The sequence below is a fragment of the Pseudophryne corroboree genome, chromosome 3, assembly GCF_028390025.1.
Source record: "Pseudophryne corroboree isolate aPseCor3 chromosome 3, aPseCor3.hap2, whole genome shotgun sequence".
Lineage (NCBI taxonomy): Eukaryota > Metazoa > Chordata > Amphibia > Anura > Myobatrachidae > Pseudophryne > Pseudophryne corroboree.
In genome coordinates, this window is record NC_086446.1 from 788,069,238 (window position 1) to 788,092,170 (window position 22,933).

At 49.1% G+C, this 22,933-nt stretch overlaps 1 long non-coding RNA gene across 1 annotated transcript in view; it reads left to right on the forward strand.

The window, feature by feature from the left end:
* Positions 1 to 2,880: 2,880 nt before the first annotated feature.
* Positions 2,881 to 22,933, forward strand: part of LOC135058270 (uncharacterized) — a 108,525-nt gene continuing 88,472 nt past the window's right edge. The window contains exon 1 of the long non-coding RNA XR_010244717.1: positions 2,881 to 3,037. This is a non-coding gene — a long non-coding RNA (uncharacterized LOC135058270). The remainder of the gene's footprint in view (positions 3,038 to 22,933) is intronic.

Consider the following 22,933-nt stretch of genomic DNA (forward strand, 5'->3'; position numbering starts at 1 on the left):
ACATTAATGGTGGCACATCGTATAGGTTGGGGATCCATGTTTCTTGGATTATAGAGGTAGGACCCCATTCACTTTTTCTTTGCTTGTCTTTTAGAATCCTCATCCGAGGATCCTACTCTTTTACACGTAACCCCGAAGGGAAGAACATCCTCATCGGACAAAGAGATTTCTTCCACCTCCCCCTCCTCCACCCCACCAACAACTGAGACCGCAGTCTCACAGAACAGACCCTTAGATCCCTGTACAACAACACCCTCCCTAATATCACACCCCTCCCCATTTGCAACCCTGTCTGGGGGAGGATCCGGATCAGGGACTTTTGGGGCAATAATACAAGAACCGCCCCCAGGATCATCCCCACCAGAGGACGCCAAAGGAGAATAGGTAAGGCTCCCCGCCTCAAGGCTAGGAGTCTCCTCCACCACCATCACCTCTCCCGGAGATTGAGGGGCCTTCCCCTCTGAACTCTGCACTACCTCAACCTTATTTAATAACGGTACCAAGGCCTGGCTTAACTCTGTCCCTGTAGGATCCCACTCTAGATCCCCCTGAGAACTATCTAAGTGCTTGGTTTTGCTCTGAACTTTACCACATCCCCCCTTTTCCTGTTTAGCTTTGACCGTAACTGCCACCCCATCAACAGACAGATTAGAGGCCTGTTTTGGCCTTTTACTTTTAGAAGTATTCGGAACAAACACTAGCTCTTTTCCCCCAACCATGACTACCTCCCCCTCATCCTCATCATCAGCAGAGGACAAAACGTCAAACCTATTAGAGCATACAACGTCCACCCCCTTCTTTTTCAGCTTCTTCCTCCTGCCTTTATTCACTGCCTGAAAAGATGCTTCCCCCCTTTCGACCTGGACTTTCCCTACCCCACCAGCTTCTAGTTTCCTCAACATATCCTGATGCTGTAAAGCAACCACCATGTTATCCTCATGACTGGGCCTGATTTCTAGTGCCTCCTCAACCACCCCTGCATCATGATTATGCAATGCTTTAGGGCACCGACTATAGGGATGGCCATCCGCTCCGCAGAGATTGCACCTCACCTTATTACACTCACGGGACCCGTGCCCCATCTGGCCACACAAAGCACATTTAACAACCGTACAATCATTACTAAGGTGGCGAAAGTCACCACACTTGTGACAAGTTCTGGGCTGCCCAGGATAGAAGCACTGAAGCCGGTCACGGCCAATATAAGCAGCAGATGGTATGTGCTTAGTCTCAGCCCCTACCTGGTGCAACCTCACAAAGGTCGAATAGGCACCACCCCAGACCCCCTTAGTGTAATCAAATTTCTCAAGTGGGGACAACACTGTGCAGGACCTGGACAACCAATATACGATATCCGCAGACGGTAGTGACTCATTGCGCACCAGAACAGTAATCTTTACCCTATCCTGCCTGGTGATGGTGTTGGTTTTAAAATGGCAGTACGGCTCCTTGGTCCTGTTCTTCTCCCATTGGGAGCCAAAAGCTTGCAAGCCATTCAGGGAGAGGAAGCTCAGATCAAAGTCAGGAGTTCTCACCGGATGGATGCACGCAAAAAGGTCTGCGGCCCTAAAACCCAGCGAGAATACTATATCCAAGAACTCCGACTTTGAAGGAGCCTCCCCTTCCCCTACCCATCTAAACTGAACCACATTACGCCTTTTTATAGGCTGACCCCCACTTACCCCAAGCTGAGGACCAGTACTAGCCCAACCAGAACCCTCCAAAGTTTTGGCATATGAACCAGATCCTGGTCTAACCAAAGGAGAGATTACAGGGAGACCCTTGGGTGCTTGAACATTTACCTTCTTACTGACCTCTATACCCGCACTACCAGCCCCACCAGCCATCCTAGTTTGGTTTGCCTGGATCAAGCCTACGGCCGCTAAAGCCCTCACAGGCATATCCATATCTCCGTAAACTGTTTCTACCAGTGTAGTCTCCTCAGGGGTTAAGCTGCTTTTATCAACTGCCGGCAGTCCTTGGGCCAATCTTTGCCCAGTTTTTAATATGGCTTCATACTCCGGAATTCCCATTGATGCAGTTAATGATTTCACTCGTGATGTCACACATGATGCGTCTTTGGCCCCGCCCCCCTCAGCCACCACAGCGACTAAGCCAGAGCCAGTCGCTGCTGTCTTACAGGGAGAGCCAGCCTCAGCATCTACCATGGCCCGCGCCGTCCCCATATCCGCAGCTTCAGAGACAAGTGCATCGGGAGCAAGTCCACAGGAAGCAGTAGCAGCCACCAGAGCTCCAGCACCCGCCGTCACCCCGGCAGCCACCATGCCCCCTGCACTGCCACCACCCAGCACTCTCTGTGGGAGAGACGCCTTCCCCTCATGGAAATCACAGGATGACGTCATCGCAGGGTTCCCCTCGGTATCCACGGCACCAGACGCAATCCCAGAGGTTTCACCTCCATCATGGCCCACGATATCCACCACTTCTTCCGCAGTCTGGCTGCCCACTTCCATGTCTTCCACTGGAACTATGAGCCCAGATGCCGCCACAGAACCCGCCGGGACCAGGCCGCCATCACATCCGCCATCTTGTCCTGGTATGGATTCTAGCAGTGCTTTTTCCTTTTGCAATAGAGCCTGATCCTGCAACATTTTAATCCTCTTTTTAACTGCAGCCAAAGTGTCATTCAGCTCCCAAAGTTCATCTTTCAGGGCAACTCTCTCCCATCTGCTGCTACAGTTACGCCTTCTTTTTTTATAAGTAATGCAGGAGTATATACGGTTCTGCTCCATTCTTAATTCCTCTAGACTCATATTCATGTATTTATCACTAGAGGATGTTGAATCCTCCAGGCTGCAATCAGAAACCTCAGCATCTCCACCTGCAGCACTAACCCCCGCCCCACCACAGGCAAGTTCATTCACCTTATCACCTCCCTGGGTTTCCTCACCCAGAGAGCCGGCATCCTGCGGTTTGGGGGTCTCCAGTTGGGGATCCTGTTTCATCACTGGACCCACAATCACTGGAAACGCTGTACTGTCCAAATCCTCCAGCACTGAGGCTTCCACTGCAATCGGTAGGTCAGAATTCCCAGGGCCTCCCTCAGGCCTTGCAGCCTGGGACTCTCCGTCATCCTCCTCCCCAGGAGGATCCATCCTCCCCTGGGAGGCTCCCAGGGGAAACACTGCAGGCTTTTAAGAAGCACCAGGGCCTAGGAGCTATACACTGTGCACCTGTGTATAATGCCCGCATGTATATTTCGCTGCACCTGTGTATAATGCCCACATGTATATACCGTTGCACCTGTGTATAATGCCCACATACATATACTGCTGCACCTGTGTATAGTGCCCACATGTATATACTGCTGCACTTGTGTATAATGCCCACATGTATACACTGCTGCACCTGTGTATAATGCCCACATGTATATTTCGCTGCACCTGTGTATAATGCCCACATGTATATACCGTTGCACCTGTGTATAATGTCCACATGTATATACCGCTGCACCTGTGTGTAATGTCCACATGTATATACCGCTGCACCTGTGTATAATGCCCACATGTATATACTGGTGCATCTGTGTATAATGCCCACATGTATATACTGGTGCACCTGTGTATAATGCCCACATGTATATACCGCTGCACCTGCGTATAATGCCCACATGTATATACCGCTGCACCTGCGTATAATGCCCACATGTATATACCGCTGCACCTGCGTATAATGCCCACATGTATATACTGCTGCACCTGCGTATAATGCCCACATGTATATACTGCTGCACCTGTGTATAATGCCCATATGTATGTACTGCTGCACCTGTGTATAATGCCCATATGTATGTATTGCTGCACCTGTGTATAATGCCCATATGTATGTACTGCTGCACCTGTGTATAATGCCCATATGTATGTACTGCTGCACCTGTGTATAATGCCCAGATGTATATACTGCTGCACCTGTGTATAATGCCCAGATGTATGTACTGCTGCACCTGTGTATAATGCCCATATGTATATTCTGCTACACCTGTGTATAATGCTCACATGTATATACTGCTGCACCTGTGTATAATGCCCACATGTATACACTGCTGCACCTGTGTATAATGCCCACATGAACCATTGGGCTCATATACTGTGTGTAAATCTGACTCTGGTACTAGCCAATGCCTCCTGACCCATTTACCTCACCGCACGTCTCTGACACCTTCCTATAGCTAAAGGGCAGACAAAAATATGGAGACACCAAAATTGTAGCATCAAATGTCTTGAGGATGTCTGCTCTGTGTATGGGATGTTTAATGCTATAGAAACTCTATAGGGGTTTCCAGTAATGAACCATAAAGAAAGTATGAAAAAATCCTATAATATATTGGGCTAAAGGTCATGATTTCATTACTCCCCGATATACAAATCATCATGATGACACTCAGAGCAGCTGCAAACCTCTAGGACGGCAGGTCCCGTCACACAGCAAAATGTTTAAAAGTTGGGTTTGCTACGTCCCTGTCCTAAACATCATTTAATCTTATTTAAAAAGTGTCACTGAGAATTAGTAAGAAGCAGAAGAATTGATTCTTTGATCTGTTGATGGTTCCTGTCCGGTCAGGTAATCAATACTACAGTATGTTAATTTTTAACACAGTTTGTACAATTTATGTATTGCTTCCCTGTGAAAAGAGTAAGGGCCAATACAGCATTATTCCATCACAGGGGATTCTGTGTATATCAGGCTTTCCCCCCCCCCAACACGTAAGTAGTACCTTTGTAATGGTAATGAGTAAATGTATATACCGTGTCCATGACCAGTGGAAACATCTGTAGAATTTGGTGTTTTTCGTTTAAATAAAAATATAGAGGGAAGTTGATTGGAGGAGAATCACAAAGGGCAGGATAGAGGGTGACAGGGACAGGGGGTTAGGTTAGGTTAGGAGTACAAAACAAATACTTTTTGTCTGGTTCCTCTATCTATCTATCTATCTATCTATCAATCTATCAGGATGCAGTTCATCTTGTCGACATTTACAATGTCGGCAATCATATTGTTGACACCGCAGTGTCAACAATTATGATATCAACACTTGAAAGGTTGACATGGAATATGTCAATATCTGCAGAATGTCGTCAAGTTCACAATGTCCGCATCTGAAATGTCAACACTTGAAATGCCGACATTTTCAGAATACAGACAGTTAAGTTGGGCAGCAGGAGGGGAGGTAAGGTTTAGGTGAGATGCGGTCAGGATCCCGGCAGTCGAAGTACAGATGCCAGAATACCGACACTACCTACCTTGCCCTGTCAGGATTCTGAACATCAGGATTCCACGGTCAGTATTCTGATTGCTGGGTCCCAAACACCAGCATTTCAACTAGAGATGTGCACCGGAAATTTTTCGGGTTTTGTGTTTTGGTTTTGGGTTCGGTTCCGTGGCCGTGTTTTGGGTTCGAATGCGTTTTGGCAAAACCTCACCGAATTTTTTTTGTCGGATTCGGGTGTGTTTTGGATTCGGGTGTTTTTTTCAAAAAACCCTAAAAAACAGCTTAAATCATATAATTTGGGGGTCATTTTGATCCCAAAGTATTATTAACCTCAATAACCATAATTTCCACTCATTTTCAGTCTATTCTGAACACCTCACACCTCACAATATTATTTTTAGTCCTAAAATTTGCACCGAGGTCGCTGGATGACTAAGCTCAGCGACCCAAGTGGCCGACACAAACACCTGGCCCATCTAGGAGTGGCACTGCAGTGTCACGCAGGATGGCCCTTCCAAAAAACACCCCCCAAACAGCACATGACGCAAAGAAAAAAAGAGGCGCAATGAGGTAGCTGTGTGAGTAAGCTAAGCGACCCTAGTGGCCGACACAAACACCTGGCCCATCTAGGAGTGGCACTGCAGTGTCAGGCCGGATGGCCCTTCCAAAAAATACTCCCCAAACAGCACATGACGCAAAGAAGAAAAAAAAGAGGCGCAATGAGGTAGCTGTGTGACTAAGATAAGTAACCCTAGTGGCCGACACAAACACCTGGCCCATCTAGGAGTGGCACTGCAGTGTCACGCAGGATGGCCCTTCCAAAAAACACTCCCCAAACAGCACATGACGCAAAGAAAAATGAAAGAAAAAAGAGGTGCAAGATGGAATTGTCCTTGGGCCCTCCCACCCACCCTTATGTTGTATAAACAGGACATGCACACTTTAACCAACCCATCATTTCAGTGACAGGGTCTGCCACACGACTGTGACTGAAATGACGGGTTGGTTTGGAACCCCACCAAAAAAGAAGTAATTAATCTCTCCTTGCACAAACTGGCTCTACAGAGGCAAGATGTCCACCTCATCATCATCCTCCGATTCATCACCGTGTACATCCCCCTCCTCACAGATTATCAATTCGTCCCCACTGGAATCCACCATCACAGCTCCGTGTGTACTTTGTGGAGGCAATTGCTGCTTGTGAATGTCTCCACGGAGGAATTGATTATAATTCATTTTAATGAACATCATCTTCTCCACATTTTCTGGAAGTAACCTCGCACGCCGATTGCTGACAAGGTGAGCGGCGGCACTAAACACTCTTTCGGAGTACACACTTGTGGGAGGGCAACTTAGGTAGAATAAAGCCAGTTTGTGCAAGGGCCTCCAAATTGCCTCTTTTTCCTGCCAGTATACGTACGGACTGTCTGACGTGCCTACTTGGATGCGGTCACTCATATAATCCTCCACCATTCTTTCAATGGTGAGAGAATCATATGCAGTGACAGTAGACGACATGTCCATAATCGTTGGCAGGTCCTTCAGTCCGGACCAGATGTCAGCATCAGCAGTCGCTCCAGACTGCCCTGCATCACCGCCAGCGGGTGGGCTCGGAATTCTGAGCCTTTTCCTCGCACCCCCAGTTGCGGGAGAATGTGAAGGAGGAGATGTTGACAGGTCGCGTTCCGCTTGACTTGACAATTTTCTCACCAGCAGTTCTTTGAACCCCTGCAGACTTGTGTCTGCCGGAAAGAGAGATACAACGTAGGTTTTAAATCTAGGATCGAGCACGGTGGCCAAAATGTAGTGCTCTGATTTCAACAGATTGACCACCCGTGAATCCTTGTTAAGCGAATTAAGGGCTCCATCCACAAGTCCCACATGCCTAGCGGAATCGCTCTGTGTTAGCTCCTCCTTCAATGTCTCCAGCTTCTTCTGCAAAAGCCTGATGAGGGGAATGACCTGACTCAGGCTGGCAGTGTCTGAACTGACTTCACGTGTGGCAAGTTCAAAAGGTTGCAGAACCTTGCACAACGTTGAAATCATTCTCCACTGCGCTTGAGACAGGTGCATTCCACCTCCTATATCGTGGTCAGTTGTATAGGCTTGAATGGCCTTTTGCTGCTCCTCCAACCTCTGAAGCATATAGAGGGTTGAATTCCACCTCGTTACCACTTCTTGCTTCAGATGATGGCAGGGCAGGTTCAGGCGTTTTTGGTGTTGCTCCAGTCTTCTGTACGTGGTGCCTGTACGCCGAAAGTGTCCCGCAATTCTTCTGGCCACCGACAGCATCTCTTGCACGCCCCTGTCGTTTTTTAAATAATTCTGCACCACCAAATTCAAGGTATGTGCAAAACATGGGACGTGCTGGAATTTGCCCAGATTTAATGCACACACAATATTGCTGGCGTTGTCCGATGCCACAAATCCACAGGAGAGTCCAATTGGGGTAAGCCATTCTGCGATGATCTTCCTCAGTTGCCGTAAGAGGTTTTCAGCTGTGTGCATATTCTGGAAAGCGGTGATACAAAGCGTAGCCTGCCTAGGAAAGAGTTGGCGTTTGCGAGATGCTGCTACTGGTGCCGCCGCTGCTGTTCTTGCGGCGGGAGTCAATACATCTACCCAGTGGGCTGTCACAGTCATATAGTCCTGAGTCTGCCCTGCTCCACTTGTCCACATGTCCGTGGTTAAGTGGACATTGGGTACAATTGCATTTTTTTAGGACACTGGTGAGTCTTTTTCTGAGGTCTGTGTACATTTTCGGTATCGCCTGCCTAGAGAAATGGAACCTAGATGGTATTTGGTACCGGGGACACAGTACCTCAAACAAGTCTATAGTTGGTTCTGCAGTAATGATGGATACCGGAACCACGTTTCTCACCGCCCAGGATGCCAAGGCCTCAGTTATCCGCTTTGCAGCAGGATGACTGCTGTGATATTTCATCTTCCTCGCAAAGGACTGTTGGACAGTCAATTGCTTGGTGGAAGTAGTAAAAGTGGTCTTCCGACTTCCCCTCTGGGATGACCATCGACTCCCAGCAGCAACAACAGCAGCGCCAGCAGCAGTAGGCGTTACACTCAAGGATGCATCGGAGGAATCCCAGGCAGGAGAGGACTCGTCAGAATTGCCAGTGACATGGCCTTCAGGACTATTGGCATTCCTGGGGAAGGAGGAAATTGACACTGAGGGAGTTGGTGGGGTGGTTTGCGTGAGCTTGGTTACAAGAGGAAGGGATTTACTGGTCAGTGGACTGCTTCCGCTGTCGCCCAAAGTTTTTGAACTTGTCACTGACTTATGATGAATGCGCTGCAGGTGACGTATAAGGGAGGATGTTCCGAGGTGGTTAACGTCCTTACCCCTACTTATTACAGCTTGACAAAGGCAACACACGGCGTGACACCTGTTGTCCGCATTTCTGTTGAAATACTTCCACACCGAAGAGCTGATTTTTTTGGTATTTTCACCAGGCATGTCAATGGCCATATTCCTCCCACGGACAACAGGTGTCTCCCCGGGTGCCTGACTTAAACAAACCACCTCACCATCAGAATCCTCCTTGTCAATTTCCTCCCCAGCGCCAGCAACACCCATATCCTCCTCATCCTGGTGTACTTCAACACTGACATCTTCAATCTGACTATCAGGAACTGGACTGCGGGTGCTCCTTCCAGCACTTGCAGGGGGCGTGCAAATGGTGGAAGGCGCATGCTCTTCACGTCCAGTGTTGGGAAGGTCAGGCATCGCAACCGACACAATTGGACTCTCCTTGTGGATTTGTGATTTCGAAGAACGCACAGTTCTTTGCTGTGCTTTTGCCAGCTTAAGTCTTTTCATTTTTCTAGCGAGAGACTGAGTGCTTCCATCCTCATGTGAAGCTGAACCACTAGCCATGAACATAGGCCAGGGCCTCAGCCGTTCCTTGCCACTCCGTGTGGTAAATGGCATATTGGCAAGTTTACGCTTCTCCTCCGACGATTTTATTTTAGATTTTTGAGTCCTTTTTTTACTGATATTTTGTGTTTTGGATTTTACATGCTCTGTACTATGACATTGGGCATCGGCCTTGGCAGACGACGTTGATGGAATTTCATCGTCTCGGCCATGACTAGTGGCAGCAGCTTCAGCACGAGGTGGAAGTGGATCTTGATCTTTCCCTATTTTTGGAACCTCAACATTTTTGTTCTCCATATTTTAATAGGCACAACTAAAAGACACCTCAGGTAAACAATGGAGATGGATGGATACTAGTATACTTATGGATGACGAGTGACTGACGACACAGAGGTAGCTACAGCCGTGGACTACCGTACTGCGTCTGCTAGTATAGAGATGATAATGATATAAAAAATATATATATATCACTACTGCAGGTATATATGATATAATGACGGACCTGGTGGACACTGTCAGCAGACTCCTACTACTAGTATGAAGAAGATAGAAAAAAAAACCCCACCACAGGTAGGTATACAATTATGGACTAGCACTGACGACACAGAGGTAGCTACAGCCGTGGACTACCGTACTGCGTCTGCTAGTATAGAGATGATAATGATATAAAAAATATATATATATATCACTACTGCAGGTATATATAATATAATGACGGACCTGCTGGACACTGTCAGCAGACTCCTAAACTACTAGTATGAAGAAGATAGAAAAAAAAACCCCACCACAGGTAGGTATACAATTATGGACGAGCACTGACGACACAGAGGTAGCTACAGCCGTGGACTACCGTACTGCGTCTGCTAGTATAGAGATGATAATGATATAAAAAATATATATATATCACTACTGCAGGTATATATAATATAATGACGGACCTGCTGGACACTGTCAGCAGACTCCTAAACTACTAGTATGAAGAAGATAGAAAAAAAACCCCCACCAGAGGTAGGTATACAATTATGGACGAGCACTGACGACACAGAGGTAGCCACAGCCGTGGACTACCGTACTGCGTCTGCTAATATAGAGATGATAAAGATGATAGAGATGAACAAAATAAATATAACACTACTGCAGGTAAATATTTATATAATATAATGAATGACGGACCTGCTGGACACTGTCAGCAGAATGCGTTTATAGAATAAAAAAAAAAAAACACCAAAGGAGTGTTTAACTTTTTCAGGCAGACAATATACTGGTGGTCACTGGTCAGTCACACTGGCAGCAAAAGTGTGCACTGTACTCCTGCTATAACTGCACCCCAGTCTCCCCCACAATTCAGCTGTGTGAGCAGTGAGCACTCAGCACAGTCAGATATACATAGATGATATTATCATGCAGCACACTGAGGCTGAGCACAGATATGGTATGTGACTGTGTATCGTTTTTTTTCAGGCAGAGAACGGATTATATTAAATAATAAATAAAACTGGTGGTGGTCACTAGTAACTATCAGCAAAACTCTGCACTCTGAGTACTCCTAATGCTCCCCAAAATTACTAAGTTAGTAGTAAATCAACTCAAGTGTCTCTATCTATTCTAACGGAGAGGACGCCAGCCACGTCCTCTCCCTATTAATCTCAATGCACGTGTGAAAATGGCAGCGACGCGCGGCTCCTTATATAGAATCCGAGTCTCGCGGTAGAATCCGAGCCTCGCGAGAATCCGACAGCGGGATGATGACGTTCGGGCGCGCTCGGGTTAACCGAGCAAGGCGGGAAGATCCGAGTCTGCCTCGGACCCGTGTAAAAAGGCTGAAGTTCGGGGGGGTTCGGATTCCGAGGAACCGAACCCGCTCATCTCTAATTTCAACCTTAACCCATTTAGGCTACATGGGTAGGTAGAATTAGGGTTAGGAGATAGCGTTACTCACCATCAGCTGATTGAGGGACCTGGAAGACAACGTTGTAGCTGCCAAACCAGGTAAGACACTACTGGGCCACCGGGGACATTTAGTTGACATTCTAATAATGTCAACTTTTCATCACTGTTGGCATAGTAAGTGTTGACATGTCAAGTACTGATGTGTCCCCCCACGCATCTCAATTTTCTGCAATTGAGTGAAAATAGTCGCACCTGCGATCGTATAATGCATTCTCTATGGATCGCAGGTGTCACTATTTGCACATGCCCATCATAGGTGTGCGCAGGGGGGGTGCCTGGCACCCCAATCTCACATGCCTGATGCAGCAATCGCCGAGCAGGCAGATTACTGTCCCCTCTGCGCTGCACCCTGTCAGGACTGCACTACTGACCGGACGCCTGGGATAATCAAGGGTGCCACTGCCACCGGCTTTCAAATTCCCAGATCCACCTCCACGTGGAAAAACAGTGTGATGTTACGTGAGGAAGACAAGTTCAATACTGGCAGGCGGTCAGCAGCATTGACACGTCACTCGTTTTTCCAGCAGCAGCAGTAACTAGTCTGCGACTGTCAGTGTCAGTGAGTGACTGCAGCTTGCAGGGGAAAGAGAGGGGGTGCCAGACCAGGCTGAGGAGGAGCACTGTAATTGCAGTGAGTGCCATCAGGGGTGTTTGTTTGGTGCACACCACAACATATGACAATGTATCTGCTTTATTAGGATTGGTACAAGGGTGGATATTTTATATGTGTTGACCATCAATAGATGGTGCTAGACACGCCCAAAAGGCGGTACTAGACACACCCCTCCGACGGTGCACCCCCTAATCAAATGTGCTGCGCACGCCAGTGCCCATATGATATATTTTGTCTGTGACAGATCTGTTGATGAACAATAAATGTCACTGCTACCACAGAACCTGCTATTTTAATGTTAGATACCCATACCGGCTGTATTCCAGCAAACCTGCAGGTGAGAACTTACACTGTAATCCATCCAAGTAGTGTTCCAACCCTGGCAACCAGCAAAGAGGTTATGCAGAAGTTGTATACGCTACCCAGATGCCAGGGTCTAAATGGCAGCAATACCCTCTTACATCTGGTGGTGCTGACTGCAAGTAAATCCTGGAATATGTGCAATTCCTAACAGTATGTCTAAGTAAGGTCATCCTGTGAAACCTCTAAGAGAGGAGAGCTGGGTGATGCCACTGAGCAGCCGCCGAGAGAGGAGAGCTGGGTGACGCCACTGAGCAGCCGCCTAGAGAGGAGAGCTGAGTGACGCCACTGAGCAGCCGCTGAGAAAGGAGAGCTGGGTGACGCTACTGAGCAGCCACTGAGAGAGGCGAGCCGGGTGACGCCACTGAGCAGCTGCTAAGAGAGTAGAGCTGGGTGACACCACTGAGCAGCCGCTAAGAGAAAAGAGCTGGGTGATGCCACTGAGCAGCCACTGAGAGAGGAGAGCTGGGTGATGCCACTGAGCAGCCACTGAGAGAGAAAAGCTGGGTGATGCCACTGAGAATCCGCTGAGAGAGAGAGTAGAGCTGAGAGATGCCACTGAGTAGCCACTGAGAGAGCAGAGCTGGGTTATGCCACTGAGCAGCTGCTGAGATACAGTAGGAGAGCTGGGTGACACCAATGAGCAGCCGCTGAGAGAGGAGAGCTGGGCTATGCCACTGAGCAGCCACTGAGAGAGGAGAGCTGAGTGATGCCACTGAGCAGCCACTGAGAGGAGAGCTGGGTGATGCCAATGAGCAGCCGCTAAGATACGAGAGCTGGGTGATGCCACTGAGCAGCTGCTGAGAGAGGAGAGCTGGGTGATGCCACTGAGCAGCTGCTGAGGGAGAAAAGCTGGGTGATGCCACTGAGCATCTGCTGAGACAGGAGAGCTGGGAGATGCCACTGAGCAGCCGCTGAGAAAGGATAGCTGGGTGACCCCACTGAGAAGCCACTCAGAGAGGAGAGCTGGGTGACGCCACTGAGCAGCCTCTGAGAGAGGAGATCTGGGGGATGCCATTGAGCAGCTGGAGAGCTGGGTGACACCAATGAGCAGCCACTGAAAGAGGAAAGCTGGCAGAAGCCACTGAGCAGCCACTGAGAGAGGAGAGCTGGGAGACACCACTGAGCAGCCGCTGAGAGAGTTGAGCTGGGTGTCTCCACTGAGAAGCTGATTAGAGGGGAGAGCTGGATGGCGCCACTAAGCAGATGCTGAGAGAGAAGAGCTTGGTGACGCCACTGAGCATCCACTGAGAGAGGTAAGCTGGGTTATGCCACTGAGAAGACGCTGAGGGAGGAGAGCTGGGTGACCCCACTGAGAAGCCACTAAGAGAGGAGAGCTGATTGATGCCACTGAGATAGGAGAGCTGGGAGATGCCAATGAGCAGAGTCTGAGAGAGGAGAGCTGGGTAAAGCCACTGAGCAGCCGCTGAGGAGGAGAGCTGGGTGACTCCACTGAGCACCCACTGAGAGAGGAGAGCTAGTAGACGCCACTGAGCAGCCACAGAGAGAGGAAAGCTGGGAGATGTCACTGAGCAGCCGCTGAGAGAGGAGAGCTGGGAGAAACCACTGAGCAGCTGCTGAGAGAGGAGAGCTGCATGACCCCACTTAGAAGCCACTGAGACAGGAGAGCTGGGAGACGTTAATGAACAGCCGCAGAGAGAAGACAGCTGAGTGATCCCCCTCAGAAGTTGTTGAGAGAGGAAAGCTGGGAGATGCCACTAAGCGGCCACTGAGAGAGGAGAGCTAGGTGATGCCACTGAGCAGCCGCTGAGGAGGAGAGCTGGGTGACTTCACTGAGCAGACACTGAGAGAGGAGAGCTGGGTGACTCCACTGAGAAGCTGCTTAGAGAGGAGAGCTGGATGGCGCCACTAAGCAGATGCTGAGAGAGAAGAGCTCGGTGACACCACTGAGCAGCCACTGAGAAAGGTAAGCTGGGTGATGCCACTGAGAAGATGCTGAGGGAGGAGAGCTGGGTGACCCCACTGAGAAGCCACTAAGAGGGGAGAGCTGATTGATACCACTGAGATAGGAGAGCTGGGAGATGCCAATGAGCAGCCACTGAGAGAGGAGAGTTGGGTAAAGCCACTGAGCAGCTGCTGAGGAGTAGAGCTGGGTGACTCCACTGAGCACCCACTGAGAGAGGAGAGCTGATAGACGCCACTGAGCAGCCACAGATAGAGGAAAGCTGGGAGATGTCACTGAGCAGCCGCTGAGAGAGGATAGCTGGGAGAAACCACTGAGCAGCTGCTGAGAGAGGAGAGCTGCGTGACCCCACTTAGAAGCCACTGAGACAGGAGAGCTGGGAGACGTTAATGAACAGCCGCAGAGAGAGGACAGCTGAGTGATCCCACTGAGAAGTTGCTGAGAGAGGAAAGATGGGAGATGCCACTAAGCAGCCACTGAGAGAGGAGAGCTAGGTGATGCCACTGAGCAGCCGCTGAGGAGGAGAGCTGGGTGACTTCACTGAGCAGACACTGAGAGAGGAGAGCTGGGAGTCACCACTGAGAAAGTAGAGCTGGTTGACGCCCCTGAGCAGCTGCTGAGAGAGGAGAGCTGGGTGACACCACTGAGTAGCCACTGAGAGAGGAGACCTGGTAGATGACACTGAGCAACCACTGAGAGAGGAGAGCTGGTAGATGTTACTGAGCAGCCACTGAGAGAGGAGATCTGGTAGATGCCACTGAGAAGTCACTTAGAGAGGAAAACGGGGGGATGCCACTGAGAAGCCACTGAGAGAGGAGAGCTAGGTTATTCCACTGAGCAGCCACTGAGGGGGAGAGCTGGGTGACACCACTGAGCAGACACTGAGAGAGGAGAGCTGGTTGACGCCATTGAGCAGCTGCTGAGAGAGAAGAGCTGGGTGACTTCACTGAGAAGCTGCTCAGATAGGACAGCTGGGTGATGCCACTGAGCAGATGCTGAGAAAGGAGAGCTGAGAGATGCTACTGAGCAGATGCTGAGACAGAAGAGCTGGGTGGCTTCACTGAGAAGGGGAAAGCTGGATGACACAACTGAGCAGTCACTAAGCTGGGAGGAGGGCTGGGTGATGCCACTGAGAAGCTGCTAAGAGAGGAAAGCTGAGAAATTCCACTGAGCAGCAGCTGAGAGAGGAGATCTTGGTGACCCCACTGAGCAGCCGCTGATAGAGGAGAGCTGGGAGAAGCCACTGAACAGACGCTGAGAAAGGAGAGCTGGGTGACACCACTGAGCAGCCGCTGGGAGAGGAGAGCTGGGTGATGCCACTGAGCAGATGCTGCAAGAGGAGAGCTGGGTAACGCCACTGAGAAGCTGCTGAGAGAGAAAAGCTGGATATCACCACTGAGCAGACACTGAGAGAGGAGAGCTGGGAGATGCCACTGAGCAGACGCTGCAAGAGGAGAGCTGGGAGACACCACTGAGAATCTGCTGAAAGAAGAGAGCTGGGTGATACCACTGAGCAGATGTTGAGAGAGGAGAGCTGGGTGGCACCACTGAACAGCCACAGAGAGAGGAGAGCTGGGTGATGACTCTGAGCAGCTGCTAAGAGAGTAGAGCTGGTAGACGAGAGGAGAGCTGAGTGACTCCACTGGGCAGACACTGAGAGAGGAGAGCTGGGTGACGCCACTGAGCAGATGCTGAGAAAGGAGAGCTGGGTAATGCCACTGAGCAGCCGCTGAGAGAGGAGAGCTGGTTGACCCCACTGAACAGCCACTGAGAGAGGAGAGCTGGGCAACACCACTAAGCAGGTGCTGAGAGAGGAGAGCTGGGAGATGCCACTGAGCAGCTGCTGAGAGAGGAGAGCTGGGTGACGCCACTGAACAGCCACTGAGAGAGGACAGCTGGGTGACAATATTGAGCAGCCACTGAGAGAGGAGAGCTGGGCAACACCACTGAGCAGGTGCTGAGAGAGCAGAGCTGGGAGACGCCACTGAGCAGCTGCTGAGAGAGGAGAGCTGAGTGACGCCACTGAGCAGCTGCTGAGAGAGGAGAGCTGAGTGACGCCACTGAGCAGCTACTGAGAGAGGAGAGTTGAGTGATGCCACTGAGCAGCCGCTGAGAGGAGGGCAGGATAACCCCACTGAGAAGCGACTGAGAGAGGAGAGCTGAGTAATGCCACTGAGCAGCCACTGAGAGAGGAGAGTTGAGTGACGCCACTGAGCAGCTGCTGAGAGAAGAGAGCTGAGTGACACTGAGTTCCTGTTCCTAATACTCATCTTGGGCATCCATTGACATTGTGAGCGTTGGGATTCCAGTAAAGGTATTCTGACCATCGGGATTCTGACTGCTGGGATCATGTTATGATAACCTGAACTGATTTGCATAATACCCCTAGAGTCACTTCTAGCGAGGTCTTCAACCACTAACAGTCACCCGCTGTTCCCATAGAGCAAGTAATGCTCACAGGTACTTAGGTGACCACCTGTATTTATGCTCGGAACAGTAAGGGCTTGCCTTATGCAATCAGTCTGGAGATCACAGGATAAAAGATTGAATAGCAATAGTCCCAACAATACAGAATGCTTGGCCAAAGTGGTAATAACTCTAGTAGCACAGGATCTGACTAGAAGAGTCACTGTTCCAGCCATGTAGGGTTTTAGCAGATGGTGAGCAGGCCAAGAATGTGGAATATTACTGTTAAGTTGTGGCTCCACACAGGGTTCCAGCAGATGTTGGCAGGCTAGGAGTGCAGGAAATGACTGTGAGGTTGCAGTTCCAGCTGTGCAGGGTTCTGGCAAATATGCAGGCAGGCCAGCTATACAGGATAGTATCTAAGTTTGAAAAAAGACTATTTGTCCATTGAGTTCAACCTATTTGTGGTCTCCTATGCAGTATTATTTTTGGACTAAATTTTGTCTGATGCTGATGTCAGCCGTTGTGTTTTACGCCTCTTTTTTATAACTATAGTGTGTGACTACGCACTATAACCCTCAATAGGCTGAGAGGTTATGGCTCCAGCCTTGCAAGGCTGTGGTAGATATTCAGGCAGGCCAGGTATACAGGATAGGCTCTAGAACCGCCGGGAGAATCCAACAGGAATTGCCTTTCTGGAACAGGAACTGAGGACCAGAGGCTCAAGCTGGCAGGCATGAACTATAACCAGCGGAGACTGACAGGGCTGACTGCTACATAAAGGAGAGAAGAGCCAATCCAGAGCTCAGCCTGGACAAGCCCCCATAATTTACAATTTAATCTCCCCAGTACAACCCACAACCTCCCGCGGCAGCCAGGCGCCCCGTTTGCCTAGCGACCAGTGGGAAGACACCGGCTGGAAGTACGCTGACTTCCTGGATGCCTAGCAGTGACTGGGTCTAGCAGGGAAGACGAGCCATGGTGGCTCGTAACAGATCCTGACTGCATTCCCTTCTGGACATTGGTAATTGGGTTAAAGGACCCTCCATTACTTACAAGGACATTTGTAGAGTGCCAGCAGAGTGCATATTATGTTAAGTTTATGTGGATGTGCAGTGTTTACGTATTCTATACAGAATTTGTTTTAAACACCCTGTAGTTCATTAGTGATAGTTCATTAGTGATAAAGTTAACCGGTACCTGAGATACTGTCACTGCATTTAATTTTTACTGAATTTTATATAAATGTAAAAATAATTTCATTGTTTAGAAACATCTTGCTGCCCATTCAAGTTCTCACCTGGGTTCATTTAGATTCAATATTTCATTCTTGTGGATGCTAGCCTGGTTGTGCATTTGCTGTATCTGGGGTAGAAATCCATGCCTCTCTGCTGAGATGTGGGGGTATATTTACTAAAATTCGTATTTTTCAGAATGAGGTTAAAGTTCAAACACGAATGACATCTAGTGTGTAAATTTGCAACTTTTTGAATTTATTACGACTAATTTACTAAGCTGTCGTATTCTGCATTTTCGTGTTTTCCGATGTCGATGTCATTCGTTTTTTTTGGCAGTGTTTTACGGGAGTGAATAGTAAAACACTGCCGACATTAGCACAATGAATCTTGGCCGGATCTGTGAGATCCGTGCAGGGCTTCATTGTGCACCTTTCGTAAAATAAATAAAATTATTAAAAAGCAAAAAAAAAAAAAAAATGCGTGGGGTCCCCCCCCCCCCTAAGCAAAACCAGCCTCGGGCTCTTTGAGCCGGTCCTGGTTGTCAAAATATGGGGAAAAAATGACAGGGGTTCCCCCATATTTCATCAACCAGCACCGGGCTCTGCGCCTGGTCCTGGTTCCAAAAATACGGAGGACAAAAAGCGTAGGGGTCCCCCGTATTTTTAAAACCAGCACCGGGCTCCACTAGCCAGGTACATAATGCCAGAGCCGGGGGACACTTTTATAGTGGTCCCGGCGGCCCTGGCATTACATACCCAACTAGTCACCCCTGGCCGGGGTACCCTGGAGGAGTGGGAACCCCTTAAATCAAGGGTCCCCCCTCCAGCCACCCAAGGGCCAGGGGTGAAGCCCGAGGCTGTCCCCCCCATCCAAGGGCGGCGGATGGGGGGGCTGATAGCCTTGTGAAAAAAATTTGAATATTGTTTTTAGTAGCAGTACTACAAGTCCCAGCAAGCCTCCCCCGCAAGCTGGTACTTGGAGAACCACAAGTACCAGCATGCGGTGGAAAACCAGGCCCGCTGGTACCTATGGTACTACTACTTAAAAAATACCCCCAAAAAAACAGGACACACACACCGTGACAGTATAAGTTTATTACATACATGCACACCTCCAAACACACATACTTACCTATGTTCCCACGAGGCTCGGTCCTCTTCTCCCTGTAGAATCCTTGGGGTACCTGTGAAAAAAATTATACTCATATAATCCAGTGTAGATTCTGTCCTTTGTATAATCCACGTACTTGGCAAAACAAAAAAACGGAAACCCGACCACGCACTGAAAGGGGTCCCATGTTTACACATGGGACCCTTTTACCCGACTGCCAGGACCCCCCCTGACTGCTGTCAAAGAGGATCCCTTCAGCCAATCAGGGAGCGCCACGTCATGGCACTCTCCTGATTGGCTGTGTGCTCCTGTAGTGTCTGTGAGGCAGCACACGGCAGAGATACAATGTAGCGCCTATGCGCTCCATTGTATCCAATGGTGGGAACTTTGCGGTCAGCGGTGAGGTTACTTTCGGTCAACCGCTGTCCGCAAAGTTCCCACCATTGGATACAATGGAGCGCATAGGCGCTACATTGTATCTCTGCCGTGTGCTGCCTCACAGACACTACAGGAGCACACAGCCAATCAGGAGAGTGCCACGACTTGGCGCTCCCTGATTGGCTGAAGGGACCCTCTTTGACAGCAGTCAGGGATGGTCCTGGCAGTCGGGGAAAGGGGTCCCATGTGTAAACATGGGACCCCTTACAGTGCGTGGTCGGGTTTCCGTTTTTTTGTTTTGCCAAGTACGTGGATTATACAAAGAATACAAGATACCCTGGATTATGTGAGTATAATTTTTTTCACAGGTACCCCAAGCATTCTACAGGGAGAAGAGGACCGAGCCTCGTGGGAACATAGGTAAGTATGTATGTTTGGAGGTGTGCATGTATGTAATAAACTTATACTGTCACAGTGTGTGTGTCCTGTTTTTTTGGGGGTATTTTTTTTAGTAGTAGTACTACAGGTACCAGCGGGCCCGGTTTTCCACCGCATGCTGGTACTTGTGGTTCTCCAAGTACCAGCTTGCGGGGGAGGCTTGCTGGGACTTGTAGTACTGCTACTAAAAACAATATTCACATTTTTTTCACAAGGCTATCAGCCCCCCATCCGCAGCCCTTGGATGGGGGGGACAGCCTCGGGCTTCACCCCTGGCCCTTGGGTGGCTGGAAGGGGGGACATCCCTTGATTTAAGGGGTTCCCACTCCTCCAGGGTACCCCGACCAGTGGTGACTAGTTGGGTATGTAATGCCAGGGCCGCCGGGACCACTATAAAAGTGTCCCCCGGCTGTGGCATTATGTGCCTGGCTAGTGGAGCCCGGTGCTGGTTTTAAAAATACGGGGGACCCCTACGCTTTTTGTCCCCCGTATTTTTGGAACCAGGACCAGGCGCAGAGCCTGGTGCTGGTTGATGAAATATGGGGGAACCCCTGTCATTTTCCCCCCCATATTTTGACAACCAGGACCGGCTCAAAGAGCCCGAGGCTGGTTTTGCTTAGGAGGGGGGACCCCACGCATTTTTTTTAAATAAATTTAACACTTTCCCACCCCTTACCACTGATAAACATGCACGGATCTCACGGATCCGTGCATGCCTATCAGAACACGGTAAAAAAAAGCAGGTCTATTTTAAAACTGCTTTTTTTTTACGAATTGTATTTATTCACGCAGTGTTTGGCTATTGCTGGCAGTGTTTGTGAAATACAAATTTTAGTAAATGACCGAGTTCTATCAAATAACAGGCGTATTTGACTGATGGTGTATTCATTCGTATTTTTTTTTTTTTACTTCAAAAAAAAATATGAATGCACTCATCACTGCCGAGATTTGTGCTTAGTAAATTCCCGAGATGACACTTTAGAAGAAAAAACGCAAAATCGGTCAAAATCGGGAGCTTAGTAAATATACCCCGTGGTCTGAGTTGGAAGTTGCCACTTAACAAAAAAAAAGGCCAGAAGGTTGATCTATCAGAGAGGTAACTCCGACGTGCACCTACCCCACACCATCATCCATATCATCACCTTAAGCGGAGTTTCACATTTTTATGCATATGCGGAAAACAAAAGTAAAACTGACGGATGCCCAAGCACCCACTACAAAGGCATGGAGGGAAGCTACAAGTGACATTCCTTTTGCTCTGAGTGAAAGCAATCTTGCTGAGTGACAGAACAATGGTGGTCATTCCGAGTTGATCGCATGTAGCAACTTTTTGCTGCCCGTGCGATCATCTAGACGCCGCCTATGGGGGAGTGTATTTTAGCATAGCAGGGCTGCGATCGCTTGTGCAGCCCTGCTATGCTAAAAAAGATTCATGCAAAACAAGACCAGGGTCAGACCTACTTACCCTGTGCGACGGATCCAGCGACGAAGGTCCCGGAATTGACGTCAGACATCCGCCCTCTAATCGCCTGGACACGCCTGTGTTCGGATCTCCACGCCTGGAAAACGGTGAGTAGACGCCCCGGAACGCCTCCCCGCCGTCAATCTACTTGCAATCGCGCTAGCTATCACTTTATTCTTTGTTCTAGCCGCTGCCCATTGACGCCTGTCGCCGGGCAACAACGCACGTGCGCATTGCGCCCACACCGCATGCGGAGTTCCGACCCGTTCGAACCGCAGCAAAGAACTGCTGCGTGCGAACGGGTCGGAATGACCCCCCAATATCTTACTATAAGAAGTTTTCTGATCTGCTGGTTCCCAAATCTTGTGGTTGTTGCCCTGTAATTTCAGTCATTTCCCCTTTAACATGTATTTATGAAATGTCTTTGCTGAAACGCTCTGCTGACGTATTGTTTTATAAATGTTTTATTCACAATGAACAGTCAGTGGCGGATCTAGACTTAACTTTTAGGGGGGGCGGTTTAAGAATTATGACTCCTCCCCCTAATAGCCCCTCCCACTTAGAAATGCCCTTCCCGTTCACTTCTAAATTTCCTATTGTTGCCATTACTAATAAAATATTGCCAGTTAGTGGAGAGAACCCTGCGCACTGGTGATACAGACTGGCGAATCGCCATTCCTTCCATCAGAGGTGGTAGAGGCTAAGACAGTAGGGCAATTTAAACATGCATGGGATAGACATAAGGATATTCTTACAAAGAAATAAGGATCAGATAAGGTTAGAGATAAAAAATAATGTAAAAAAAAAAAGGGGGGCAGACTAGATGGGCCAAGTGGTTCTTATCTGCCGACAAATTCTGTTTCTACAGCACACAGAATGAGCCGAAATTCACATTGTAGCACACTGAATGAGCTGAAATTCACATTGTAGCACACAGTATGATTCAAAATTCACATTATAGCACACTGTATGAGCCGAAATTCACATTATAGCACGCAGAATGAGCCAAAATTCACGTTATAGCACGCAGAATGAGCCAAAATTCACATTATAGCACACTGAATGAGCCGAAATTCACATTATAGCACACTGTATGAGCCGAAATTCACATTATAGCACGCAGAATGAGCCAAAATTCACGTTATAGCACGCAGAATGAGCCGAAATTCACATCATAGCACACTGAATGAGCCGAAATGCACATCATAGCACACTGAATGAGCCGAAACGCACATCATAGCACGCAGAATGAGCCGAAATGCACATTATAGCACGCAGAATGAGCTGAAATTCACATCATAGCACAATGTATGAGCCGAAATTCACATTACAGCATGTAGAATGAGCCGAAATTCACATTACAGTACACTGAATGAGCCAAAATAATGCAGGGACATATACACTTTAGTTAGGAGAAGAGGGGGGAGACATGGAACACAGGCACTTTAGCTAGGAGCGGAGGGGGGCGACATGGAACACAGAGGGGGCACACACACACTTACTTTAGTTTGGAGGGTAGGAGACATGGCATACACTGACAGTGACACCTGCTGCAGCCAGCAGCATGAGGAGTCGGATGGAGGCCGGGTGCCGCCGCGGCATTGGGAACGAGGTGGAGAGCGGTGCAGCGCGGCGGGGGACGGGGAGAGAGAGAGAGCGTCCTGACGCGCGTACAGGAAGGAGGGGGCGTGGTTAGAACAGAGGCCGCTCAGCCGCTGTATGCGCGTCAGGACGCTCTATCTCTCTCCCCTTCCCCCGCCACGCTGCACCGCTCTCCACCTCGTTCCCAACACCGCGGCGGGACCCGGCCTCCATCCCGGTGCCGGTATGTGTAGGGGGGGGTGTTCGCCCTAATCGCCCCCCGCTAAATACGCCACTGTGAACAGTTACACAGAGATGTAATGGAAAGAATCGGATATATATAGGATTATT